Source organism: Etheostoma cragini, chromosome 9 (assembly GCF_013103735.1).
Source record: "Etheostoma cragini isolate CJK2018 chromosome 9, CSU_Ecrag_1.0, whole genome shotgun sequence".
Classification (NCBI taxonomy): domain Eukaryota; kingdom Metazoa; phylum Chordata; class Actinopteri; order Perciformes; family Percidae; genus Etheostoma; species Etheostoma cragini.
In genome coordinates, this window is record NC_048415.1 from 29,295,931 (window position 1) to 29,308,706 (window position 12,776).

The window sequence follows — 12,776 nt, forward strand, 5'->3', positions numbered from 1 at the left end:
ACCAAACATGACGTTTCACAAGAACACAAGAACACAAGTCCATAGAAGAACACATATTGAGAAACGCCCTCTGTGTCTACCATCTGAATTTCTCCACAGAAATTGAGACTCATCAGTCTCATCAGACCATCTGACATTTGTAGTGGAGACGAGTGGTACCCGGTGGGGTCTTCTGCTGTAGGTCATCCGCCTCAAGGTTGTGCGTGTTGTGGCTTCACAAATACTTTGCTGCATACCTTGGTTGTAACGAGTGGTTATTTCAGTCAAAGTTGCTCTAATATCAGCTTGAATCAGTCTGCCCATTCTCCTCTGACCTCTAGCATCAACAAGGCATTTTCGCCCACAGGACTGCCGCATACTGGATGTTTTTCCCTTTTCACACCATTCTTTGTAAACCCTAGAAAGGGTTGTGCGTGAAAATCCCAGTAACTGAGCAGATTGTGTAATACTCAAACCGGCCCATCTGGCACCAACACCAGCACCATGCCACGCTCAAAATTGCTTAAATCTCCTTTCTTTCCCATTCTGACATTCAGTTTGGAGTTCAGGAGATTGTCTTGACCACGACCACACCCCTAAATGCATTGCATTGCAAGCAACTGCCATGTGATTGGTTGATTAGATAATTGCATTAATGAGAAATTGGTGTTCCTAATAATCCTTTAGGTGAGTGTAATTCCTGATATCAAACTACTGAGTAAAGTTTACAAAGAATGTAGAGCGCAATGTTTGATAACGTCTTACACTTGCACATTAACTACCCATGTTTATTTACCAATACAGCGGAGAGGATGGTTTGTTTACTAGCAGCTAAATTCACAAGGTTTTTAAAAACATCTCCAAAGGGCTGGTATTGTACCTCTTCCATCACTTTTACCTGCTTGACGGAATACAAATACACGCACACAGCATAGGTACCGATCCCTAATCACCACAACAACGAATCTGCAGTACATTCACCTTCACTTAGCCAGTCCTTGCCCAAACCGCCCTATTCTGGGCATTTATTATAAACTAATAATAAGAGTAGAACCTGTTAAAATGCCTTTTCATTTGAGCCTGTTCTCCTTCACAGCTTTTAAACAGCAATGTAACTTATGCACAACAATGTAACATTTTACTTCATCATCCCGATCTGTGAAGCAGCACCCAGGCTGCCCTTAAATTCAAAGGAAAAATAAGAACCATTTGTCACAAACTGACAGTCAGTGCATCCAATCAGCGACGAGGAATAATCTAATGTCTAATACGCCCATACCTTTGCCAGTTTGGCACTCACCAAACGTCAAATTTTGAGAAATGTTTAGTTGTTTTGTGAACTGTTTTTATTAAATATCCTACACAGAGTACTACTTAGCAGTATGTATCCTGCATTTTTTTTTTAGCTAAGAACACAAGTCTATCAACCTTTAAATGCTTTAGACAGGTTTGTTGGCAAGAGACGATGTCGCCACTTGTACTGAAAAGTCTCTCTGACGGCGAGTGTTAGGTCCACAACCTCAAGTCAAAATTACTCACGGACTCAGATGTTGTCTTTTTTCCTTTGCAAACGGAGGAGAGTACTGAAATCATTCAGCAGTCTTTCAAAGTACTTTCCCCATAAGGATGTTTTACATAAATGGGTGTAAACATATAGTTGATACTGCCTAAAACACTGGTATAGGTATTGGGAAGTACTGTAGTTTATGCAATTGTTAAAACATAATAAAATGTATATGACACGCTTGAATCGGATCAGTACTCAGTATCTGGAAGCAAAAGATGGTATCGGACTATCTCTAGTTTTTTCCTCAGAAAAACATTTTTATTGTTTTTGCCTACCCGGAAAACCTCGTCCTATTCACCTATTACTAATAATTAATAATTGAGGGGAGGCAAAAAGAAAATCTATTCTGAAAAAAGATTTATGTCTACCTGAGAAAAAGGAATAATCCATACAGGTGGGATTAACTACATGCCAAATGTCTATTAGTGGAGGTAAAAGCTCTGTACTGGGAGTCTTCCCTAATCTTCAGTGTTGCTGGATAGAGCAGGAACAAATCTAGATCCTCGACTCACGCTCAATCCATGGTTTGAGAAAAACATGGTTTGAGGTACATCTTTTCTGTTTCTCCAATAACGCCTCTGCTTTGGTATCTGTATTGCCGCGTTGGGTTTGGTTCTTGTTTTCCATTCTGCTTTAAATGACTCTATCAAGCACAAAAAGATTGGAGTTGGATCCATTTAACAACCATTTGCAAGGTTGGGCCAGGAGCTATACCAGAAGATGCCATATCTGTCGAGCCGATCACGTTAGTCACTGTCAGAACTAAAAAGTAAAAGCAAACATGGATGAAACAGGATGGCCTGAGAAAGCTGATTCAATTAAAACACCAATATTTACTATCTCAGAAGGTTGAATTCAGTCCCTTCTCAGGGGCCTCCAATCTATGTATGACCAAAGCAAGAGCTGGGTCTGGGTTCTTGACAGTAAGTCAGAATCATTTCAGGTGAGGGTTGGCCTCCGCCAGGGCAGCGCTTTGTCACCAATCCTGTTTGTAGTATTTATGGACAGGATGTTGAGGCATAGTCGGGGTGGGAGAATCAGCGCAGCGGGTGCGGTATTACATTCAATTTATCGCACTGTTGTGACGTCCTACCCTAGCCTATGGTCATGAAAGCTGGGTCATGACCGAAAGAACGAAAGCGGCCGAAATGGGTTTCCTCAGGAGGGGGGCTGACATCTCCCTTAGAGATAGGGTGAGAAAAACAGTCATCCGAGAGGAGCTCGGAGCAGAGCCACTGCTCCTTTGCGTCGAAAGGAGCCATTTGAGGTGGTTTAGACACCTTGTAAGGATGCCTCCTGGGTGCCTCTCTAGGGAGGTTTTCCAGGCAGGTCCAGCTGGAAGGAGGCCTTGGGGAAGACCCAAGACTAGGTGGGGGGGATTATATCTCCAACCAGGCCTGGGAACACCTCTGGATCCCCCAGTCGGAGCTGGTTAATGTGGCTCGGGAAAGGGACGTTTGTGGGCCCCTACTGGAGCTGCTCCCCCGCAACCCAATACCAGATAAGCGGATGTAGATGGATGGATGGCTGTTTTGCAACCATCTGTGTTCAAGTGGATGTCATTAAAGACTTTGACAAGAGCTCTCTCTGTGCTGTGGTCAAAATCCAGATTGAAAGGCATTAAAAGTATTGTTTAGGGATAGAAAAAGGTTGAGTTGTTGAAAAACTGCCTTTTCAATGATTTGCTTAAAAATGGTAGGTTTGATAGTGGCCTATAGTTGTCCATTAATGATTTATCTAGTTTGTTCTTTTTTAAGATTAGCTTCCTGACTGCAGTTTTCAGGGCCTATGTGAAGATACCTGAAAAAGAGACATGTTTACAATTGTGAGGGACCAAGCAGTTAAGAAAGAGGAGTCACAAGGTGAGTTCAAAAGTAAGGGCTTTTATTTGCCTAAAAAAAGAAAATACAAAATAAATCAACAAAATAAAAAAAGTTTTTGGGCCCGTAAAAGAGGTCAAATACACAGAATGTAATTAAAGCTCTGAATGTAAGACAAAAAAACAACAACAACTGACCTACTAAAAAAGAAACAAAGAGAACTTATGTATTGGCTAGTCAGACAAATTTTAACACACAGGAGAAAACTAAAAATAACGCCACTACAGAATATACAGTTATATACAGAAAACCGCAAAACCTACCTAAAAACTTATTCCAAAAAAAATGTACTTCTACTTCTTAGCTCAACAACAAAATCTAATACACAGAATATCAAAGGAGTTACTCCCTGGACATAACAAGCAGTGGTAGTGTCCACCTCCCCTATAAAGGTCCTCCTTCTCCAAGCACTACCCCTTTAAGCCAGCAGACCTCTTGGATCCCTCCTGGGTGTGTACTCCAACACTGATAAGTTCAAAAGAAACAGTTCTATAACAGAATGACCATCCAAAAGTAACTAATTGTGCACGCTCCCTAAAAGATACTTCTGTATGATCAACTAAATAAAGTATGATGTATGTGAAATGAACCAAGTGTCCTGTAAGTTATTTGTAACTGAGTAAATGTTTGCAACAAATTTATAATGTGTATGAAAAAAGTCATATAAACTAAACCTAAGGAAAAATATAAGTGCATGAGATCACCGCTCTTAAGCTGATTGTGAGACCATAGCTGTGGCCATCACAACAATCTGTAGACAATCAGAAGCCAAACAATTTGAAACATTTTTGAAGAAGCCCATCGGAAGAATTTCGAGGCAACATGGCGAGGTTTTCAGATGTTGTAAAATGTCCTCTAGGTTTTTATAGGTAATCATTTGAAATTGTGTCATATTGGGATTTGTTTTGTCTGGACATTGTGACAACAAACAGTTGTGTTCAAAATAAATCCAACATAACTGATCTCCAAAATAATATTTTTTGGTGGAAGTGATATTTCTACATGGCAAATAATGAACTAGTAAGTGTTGTTGAGTCATAGAAAACCAACAGACCCAACAGTCATGACATGCATGCTGCTCATTCTATGTAATTGAATCTATAATTGAAAGGGCATGTTCAAAATAATGGCAGTGATTGATTCTGTGAAGAAACAGGTGTCAATAAAGGCCCATATTTAAGGAAGGAAGCAAATTTTGTGCGTGCTGGTTATAGTGCATTTCACATTGAAATACTCAAGAAAATTAGTTGTTCCAGACATTGTTCTGAGGAACAGTGGACTTGGATTAAAACGTTTATTGGAGAGAGGAAAAATAAATACGAAAGAAGAAATAATAAATAAAGAAGTGCAGAAAACTATGGGCTGCTCAGCCAAAATGATTTTGAATGCCTTGAAATGGCATCCAAAGTTGAATGACATTGGGAAAAACGGTCAACTACCATTGAGGCAAATACATAAGATGGCAAAGGCTCAACCAATGATAAGCTCCAGGAAAATCAAAGAACACTTCAAGATACCTGTGAGCCCTGTTAAGACCAGAAGAAAGCTATGTGAAGCAAAGCTATAGGTTGAAATTTGCCAAAGGACATATTGATTGGCCAAAGGAGAAATGGCACAACATTCTGTGGACTGAGCCAAATTGTTTTTTTGGGTCTAGGGGCCGCAGACAGTTTGTCTGACATTCCCCATGCACTGACTTCAAGCCACAGCACACTGTGTGGTGCGACAAAAATCATGTTATGGGGAGGTTTCTCATACTGTGGTTTTGAGCCTAATTATCACATTCCAAGGATCATGGATTAGTTTCAATACATCAAAATACTTGAGGTCATGTTGCCTTATGCTGAAGAGGAAATGCCTTTGAAAATTTCTCCATGGCAATTTTATTTGCTCGAGAGAACTTGACCTTAGTAGAAGCAATGGCGTTAATAATGTTAGTAATTCTACATTTGAAGTTTTATACAAGCTCAGTCCCTGAGGCTCCAGAAGGGGCAGATGTGGAAAAGAAAAGCTAAATAAATTTTTCACTAGGGGTTTTAGTGATGTATCGTTTACCATTTACATATGTTTGAACACTTTTTTTGCACAGAAATAGAGCTGTTAAAAAACAAGAGAGAGAGAGCAACATCATTCACCACAACTTTGGAAATGTTCAGCCCTTTCAAGATAATTAAGTCAAGGGTTTGACCCTTATTGTACATAGGCTCTGTTACATGTTGAGTCAATCCATAATTATCTAAAATACAGCACAGCTCTTTTGTCCCTCTATCCTGGGGGTTGTTGACAGAAATGTTGAAATCACTAGCAACAATTATACAGTCAATGTCAACACAGATCATAGACAGCAGGTCAGCAAAGTCATTGAAAAAGACTGCACAATACTTAGGACACCTGTAGATAATCAAAACCTTTCCTCTAGCACTGGACCTTAGCTGAAGAGCCACCTATTCAAAGGAAGCAAAATTTCCATCAGAAATGTGCGTACAAATGAGTCTTTGAACAAAAGAGCAACTTCTCCACCTCTTTTGCCAACTCTATTCTCACTCATAAAACCAAAGCAAGGGGTAGCTGACTCGATAAGAACAGCAGCGCTGCTACTCTGATCAAACCAGGTTTCAGTTAAAAACATGAAATCCAGATTTTGTTTAATAATAAAATCATTGATTAAGAATGATTTTCCTGCTACAAATCTGCCATTTAGTAGAGCTATTGTTAGTGTATTAAGGGAGTTATCTGCCTAATTTTGGGGCATTCTGTAGTTGACGTAAAATGGATGCCAAATTGACTATGTTTGCATTTGAGTGATGTTTACCACTTTGCCGACTCAACACTTTGTGTGGTCTATTGTTAGTAATGACCGAAATGATGTAGCTGCTCTGTGGACTAGCAGTGTTATTTGTAAAGGAGATTGATGGTATTGGAGAGTGCATCTCAGAAGTGTGTTTGGGCATGTGTTTTTGGGATGCAAACCGTCAGTCATAACTTTATCTGCAGAGCATTGCGCATGTTATCACATAGCATTTGGCTGCCACATGCACTTGGATGAATCCCATCCCTGCTAAACAGAGAGCCATGTTCCCAATACAGATTAAAATTGTCAATGAAACCTGTGTTGTGACGGTTGCAGGTAATCTTTCCATTTAGAGCATGGGCCTGTTCAGAAGTGCTTGAAAATAATCCTCTCATTCACCCATTCACATGAACCAATGGTGGCTGAACTGCCATGCAAGGTGCTGGCCCAGTACATGACAGGTCCATAGGCCTGCTACTGTTCCTCAGAAGTGACCGAGAGAGGTGACTGTTGCAGCCGCAAAAGAAAGAGCTTGCGCTTGCCAGACAATACTTATAAATAATGATTTAGTTTTTTTTCTTATTATGTTGTGTTTTCTCCTGTCACCCTCCATTCCTTTATCTCTCTCTGTCTCTCTCCTAACCCATTCCTCCACACTGCTTTCCTCTGATGTAATTGTGTCTGACATGCAGCAATAAAAGCTCTTTCTGGGTGAAAGCAGAGCACTTGTATCATTCACAGATTGTTTTTCCCACCCATTATGCACGTTGATCTGCTGAGCTCTCAACATAATGGATGAGAGACAAGCCATTATCCACAGCACACTATGGATATCCTCAAAACACTCTAGAAGCACTTGAAAACACCTCAGTGTGAAAGAGAGTGAGTGTGTCGGAGTGAGGAAGGAAGAAATGGTGAAGCTAGATTTTTGAAAATTGGTAGGCATATGAACCATGTCCAAACTTACCAAAAGGTCTTACCCTCAATGCAACAGGAAGTCAGCCATTCACAAAATACTATGCATTTTTTAGACGTTTTTTTCCATTTGCAGGCATTGTATTTGTACAATGTACTCCTCCAACAGATTTAACCTAGTTGACTTCAAAATTGTTCATGGCAATCTATAGAAATTGAGATGCTTTTGAACTGTTGTTGAATGTGTGGACGTGAATTCCCAGGAGACAGCGCGAGGAAACAGCTAGCCATTATTAGCTGATAGCTGCTATTGATAAGTTTGTTCAGACAGGCTTTTGTGAAAATCATAATACGGATAAGACCATGGTTGTACTGAGGACCAAGTATGAATGTGTAACTGTGTGAATGTGATCAGGGTGTTCCTGCAAAAGAGAGGCTTATAGGGGCGACTTCTAGCTCACCCAGTGGGGGCGTGCTTTGTGTCATCCCCCATCTCTCCCACCTTTCCTGTCTATTCACTGTCACTATGAAATAATGTGAAAAGCCTTCAAAAATATACATAATATATTATAAATAAAAACGAGAGGCTTCCTCTCAGTGAACTTTTCCGGAATAAATGAAAAAAGGAGTCCCAGCCTCAGACATTTACATATCAATATTGACTTATAGTTGCTGGAAACTGGAAGTCACTAGACTTTGATGTGTTCCTCCTACAGGGTTGACCGAACTATCTTGCACTATAAAATGGTAACAGATATTTAAAGCAGCATTGACCGGCTTCCTGCCAGTGCCCTTGATGTATGGGATGCTTGCGGCTTTACGTTTCATTTGACAAGCACAAGGTGCAAGGTAGGTCTAGGGTTAGCACTATTAGTATTGACTCAGGGAATTATAGGTTGAACATGCTATGGACTAAGGATGTGCATTTCCGAACTGAGGCCGATGCGTTACGCATTTTGATGCATTTCCAAAGAGCCAATAAATTAAAGATACATATGCAGCAAGCTGAAACTTCCAGGTCTGAAATTGAAGCCAATGTGAAAGTACCTTAACCCTTGTGTTGTCCTTTGGGTCCAAGAGACCCTTAAGTATTCAATCGTATTTTTCTGCTAATGTGGCCTGGTCCTCCATGGTCCCAAGTCCCATTCTTCACTCCTGAACGTGTTAAACAAACTAAACAAGTCCCCTAGACACAAAGGACAATACAAGGGTACCACGCCCCTGTACTCAGGCCACGCCCACTTTTATGGCTTTTGAACCGTGTAAGATAGAGTCTTGTGTGAGGTATCACTGAACTCAGCAGAGAGTTCCTTTTTGATGATGGTTTGACCCGCCCCCTATGCGTTAGCCGCGCCCCAGGGAGCGGCGTCTGACAGTGACCCCGACACACAGAGGAGCGAGGACCTGTCCAACACTGCTTGCAGCTTTGATTAGAGCCCGAAGGCCCTATTGAATCTAAAGGAATTATTATTATTCCTTGTTCCAGCAAATGAAAGGCCTTCTTGAGGGGCTTAATATACTCAAAAACTCACCACAATTGGCGGTCGCATCAAGCCTGATGAAAATGTACGTATTTTAAGGGTTTCAGTGAATAGGCACACAAAAATGGCTTGCTCGCGCCTGCAATACGTTTAATGTAGACAGATGATAAAATCTGGTAAAGTCACTAAAGTGCCAGGCAACGGCACAGTCTCTGAGGTGTTGGGCAAGGGTCCGCGTAGACTGTGGTAGCGCTCTCATCAAAGACTCTGGACGGTTGGGTGTCAGCTCTGGAACACTGGACAGCTCTTGAACACTGGTCAGCTCTGAAACACTGGTCAGCCCAGGAACACTGGACGGCTCTGGAACACTGGTCAGGACAGAAGCGCTGGTCAGCACGGGAACACTGGTCAGCCCAGGAACACTGGTCAGCACAGGAACACTGGACAGCTCTGGAACACTGGTCAGCACAGAAGCGCTGGTCAGCAAGGGAACACTGGTCAGCACGAGAACACTAGTCAGCTCTGGCTTAGGAACACTTGTCAGCACAGGAACACTGGTCAGCTCTGGAACACTGGTCAGTTTGTGTACACTGGTCAGAACAGGAACACTGGTCAGCTCTGGAACACTGGTCAGCACAGGAACTGGAGGTCTCAGGTCTGCATGAGCCAGTCTGAACAAATCAATCAGATTGGCAAAGAGGAGATCAACATAAAATCCAGGGTCACTTTAACGACCACAGAGACACCAGGAGACTGTGGCAGGGATTCCAGGCTGTCACGAACTATACTGCTCCTCAGTCCTGTGACAACAGCACGGATTTCCTCAATAACCTCAACAATCACTTCGGTAGGTTTGAAGCACAAAACACCACACCAGCGAGGAAAACCACCCCACAGGAAAGAAACCAGGTGCTCACACTGGATTCAGCAGATGTCCACCGGGTGCTGAGGAAAATCGACCCGTGGAAAGCTGCAGGTCCAGACGTTATACCTGGCTGCTTGCTTAGGGAGTGTGCAACCCAATTGTCTCATGGCTTCACAGACATATTCAACATTCATATTCACATTCAACAGTCAGACTGCTGTGCCTTCATGTTACAAAACCTGTTCCAAAAATACCCACCATCACTAGTCTGAATGACTACCGACCAGTAGCACTCACTTTGATAATAATGAAGTGCTTTGAGAGAGTAGTAAAGGACCACATCTCATCTGCCCTCCACCCTTTGCTGGACCCATTTCAGTTCGCCAACCGTCCACACCGCCCTACTGGGGATGCCATAACCACTACACTGCACTTTAGCCTGGAACACCTGGAGAAAAGGAACTCTCTTGTGTGGATGGTTTTTGTTGGTTTCAGCTCGGCATTCAACACCCTAATCACTCAGCATCTGGTCTACAAGATGAGCTCAGACGCCCTGGGCATTAGTTCTCCTCTGTGTAACTGGATGGTGGATTTCCTCACTGACAGGGCTCAATTTGTGCAGGTAGGGAACAACACATCCACCACCATCTCACTGAGCACTGGCTCCCCACAGGGATGTGTTCTCAGCCCTCTTCACACTGATGACTCATGACTGTTGCTCATGCAAAGTCCAGAACCAACAGAGATGGCAAAAGTACTCACTTTCCGTACTTAAGTAGAAGTTCAGATACTTGTGTTAAAAAATACTCCGGTAAAAGTGGAAGTACTGATTAAACTTCTTTACTCAAGTAAAAGTAACAAAGTACAGGCTTGGAAATTTACTTAAAGTATAAAAGTAAAAGTAGCCTTGCGAAAGCTACCTGGAGCACACAAATGTTACTAGAGAGAAGCGGAGGAACTTCAGTGGACATGGAGGACACGGTCTTTATGTGGCAATGGCTACATTTTAAACGGCTGTCTGCCAACAGGCCTAAAACATAACACATATGATTATTATGACAGAGACTGGGACTCCAGGTTAATAAGATTCGGACAAGATATGAATTCAGTTGTGATTCTGTGAGAATTCACAGAACCAGTTTTTATTTTTAATCTTTCCCCCTAACATAAAAATGAATCTACATTTATGTGTGTGCTCAAATATGGCTCTGGAAATAAAATAAAGGATTAAAATATGATTGACTAAACAGACATAATTTTAATGAAGAAGTTCCCCAGCACATTGGCCAGGAGTCCTTCTTGATGCCTACTGTCTCAAACATTTCTTTCAGATAAGGCTGAGGATGATGGGAATGTCTTGCTGTTTTCGGCCCTCCATACTACTATGTGCTAACGTTGACACCATCCATACTACTATGTGCTAACGTTGACACCATCCATACTACTATGTGCTAACGTTAGCGCCATCAAGCCTCAATGATTTGCTGTGAATTTGTGCTAACGTTGACACCATCCATACTACTATGTGCTAACGTTAGCGCCATCAAGCCTCAATGATTTGCTGTGAATTAATGCAGAATGCTGAATCTATTGAGTTGTCTTAGTCGTGCGTCAAATGCAACGTACAGTAGATGTATTTCCATCCATTTATATCGAATACGGTATTGATGACGTAAACCATTATAAGGATAACTCCAGAGATGGGAAGTAACGAAGTACAAATACTTCGTTACTGTACTCAAGTAGATTTTTCTGATATTTCTACTTTACTTTACTATATATTTTTGTGGCGACTTTTTACTTCTACTCCTTACATTTTAACACAAATATCGGTACTTTCTACTCCTTACATTTTACAAAATTGGCTCGTTACTTTCGTTTTTACAAGAGGTTGTCATGTCGGACAATAGCACGGACAATAGCGCCTCATGCCGCGAGCGGGTGCGCACGCTACACGGAGAGAAAAGTGAGAGCAATGAAAAGGGGAGAAGCTGTCCGGAGGATAACCTGCTGAGATTGTGTATGTGCGTCTTTGAGAACTGTAAGTCGTATAACTCATGTTCTCAGTTCACTTAAGCCTGTTTTTGGTCTATAGTTCTTCACATTTAAAGTAAGTTAGCTAGTGGTTTTGGTGTGTTCTTCACCTGTTAGGTAGTGGTTTTGGTGTGTTCTTCACCTGTTAGCTAGTGGTTTTGGTGTGGTCTTCACCTGTTAGTTAGTGGTTTTGGTGTGTCCTTCACCTGTTAGCTAGTGGTTTTGGTGTGTTCTTCACCTGTTAGCTAGTGGTTTTGGTGTGTTCTTCACCTGTTAGCTAGTGGTTTTGGTGTGGTCTTCACCTGTTAGCTAGTGGTTTTGGTGTGTTCTTCACCTGTTAGGTAGTGGTTTTGGTGTGGTCTTCACCTGTTAGCTAGTGGTTTTGGTGTGGTCTTCACCTGTTAGCTAGTGGTTTTGGTGTGGTCTTCACCTGTTAGCTAGTGGTTCTGGTGTGTTCTTCACCTGTTAGCTAGTGGTTTTGGTGTGGTCTACACCTGTTAGCTAGTGGTTCTGGTGTGTTCTTCACCTGTTAGCTAGTGGTTTTGGTGTGTTCTTCACCTGTTAGCTAGTGGTTTTGGTGTGTTCTTCACCTGTTAGCTATTGGTTTTGGTGTGGTCTTCACCTGTTAGGTAGTGGTTTTGGTGTGGTCTTCACCTGTTAGCTAGTGGTTTTGGTGTGGTCTTCACCTGTTAGCTAGTGGTTCTGGTGTGTTCTTCACCTGTTAGCTAGTGGTTTTGGTGTGTTCTTCACCTGTTAGCTATTGGTTTTTGTGTGGTCTTCACCTGTTAGCTAGTTTTCCCGTTGATCTTAATGAAGCATCAACAGTTTTACCAGCCTTATTCGCATGAGTTTTTTTTTTTTTTCAGATACTGTGATTCAATTGACAAGTGGATGGAAATTTAGCTAGAAAGAACTTGTCTCAGTCTGTGTTTTAACAGACACACCTGGGGCCAAACTGGACACCAGAATCAGGTTTAATCCAGTCCTAATCTAGTTCTCAACTTTCACATAATTTCACTGGAGTTATCCTTATTATTGTTTACGTCATCAATACCATATTCACTCTAAATGGATGGGAATATATCTACTGTACGTTGCATTTGACGCACGACTAAGACAACTCAACAGATTCAGCATTGCGCATTGATTCACAGCAAATCATTGAGGCTTGATGGCGCTAACGTTGGCACATAGTAGTATGGAGGGCAACATGATATAAAATGAAGAAAACAGCAAGACATTCCCATCATCCTCAGCCTTATCT

General features: G+C 41.8%; 1 long non-coding RNA gene across 1 annotated transcript in view; it reads right to left on the minus strand.

Moving 5' to 3' along the window:
- Window positions 1-6,413: 6,413 nt before the first annotated feature.
- LOC117950421 overlaps window positions 6,414-12,776 on the minus strand; it is a 9,714-nt gene continuing 3,351 nt past the window's right edge. The window contains exons 2-4 of the long non-coding RNA XR_004657888.1: window positions 9,393-9,395; window positions 7,635-7,643; window positions 6,414-6,533 (exon numbers count right to left, since the gene is read on the minus strand). This is a non-coding gene — a long non-coding RNA (uncharacterized LOC117950421). The remainder of the gene's footprint in view (window positions 6,534-7,634; window positions 7,644-9,392; window positions 9,396-12,776) is intronic.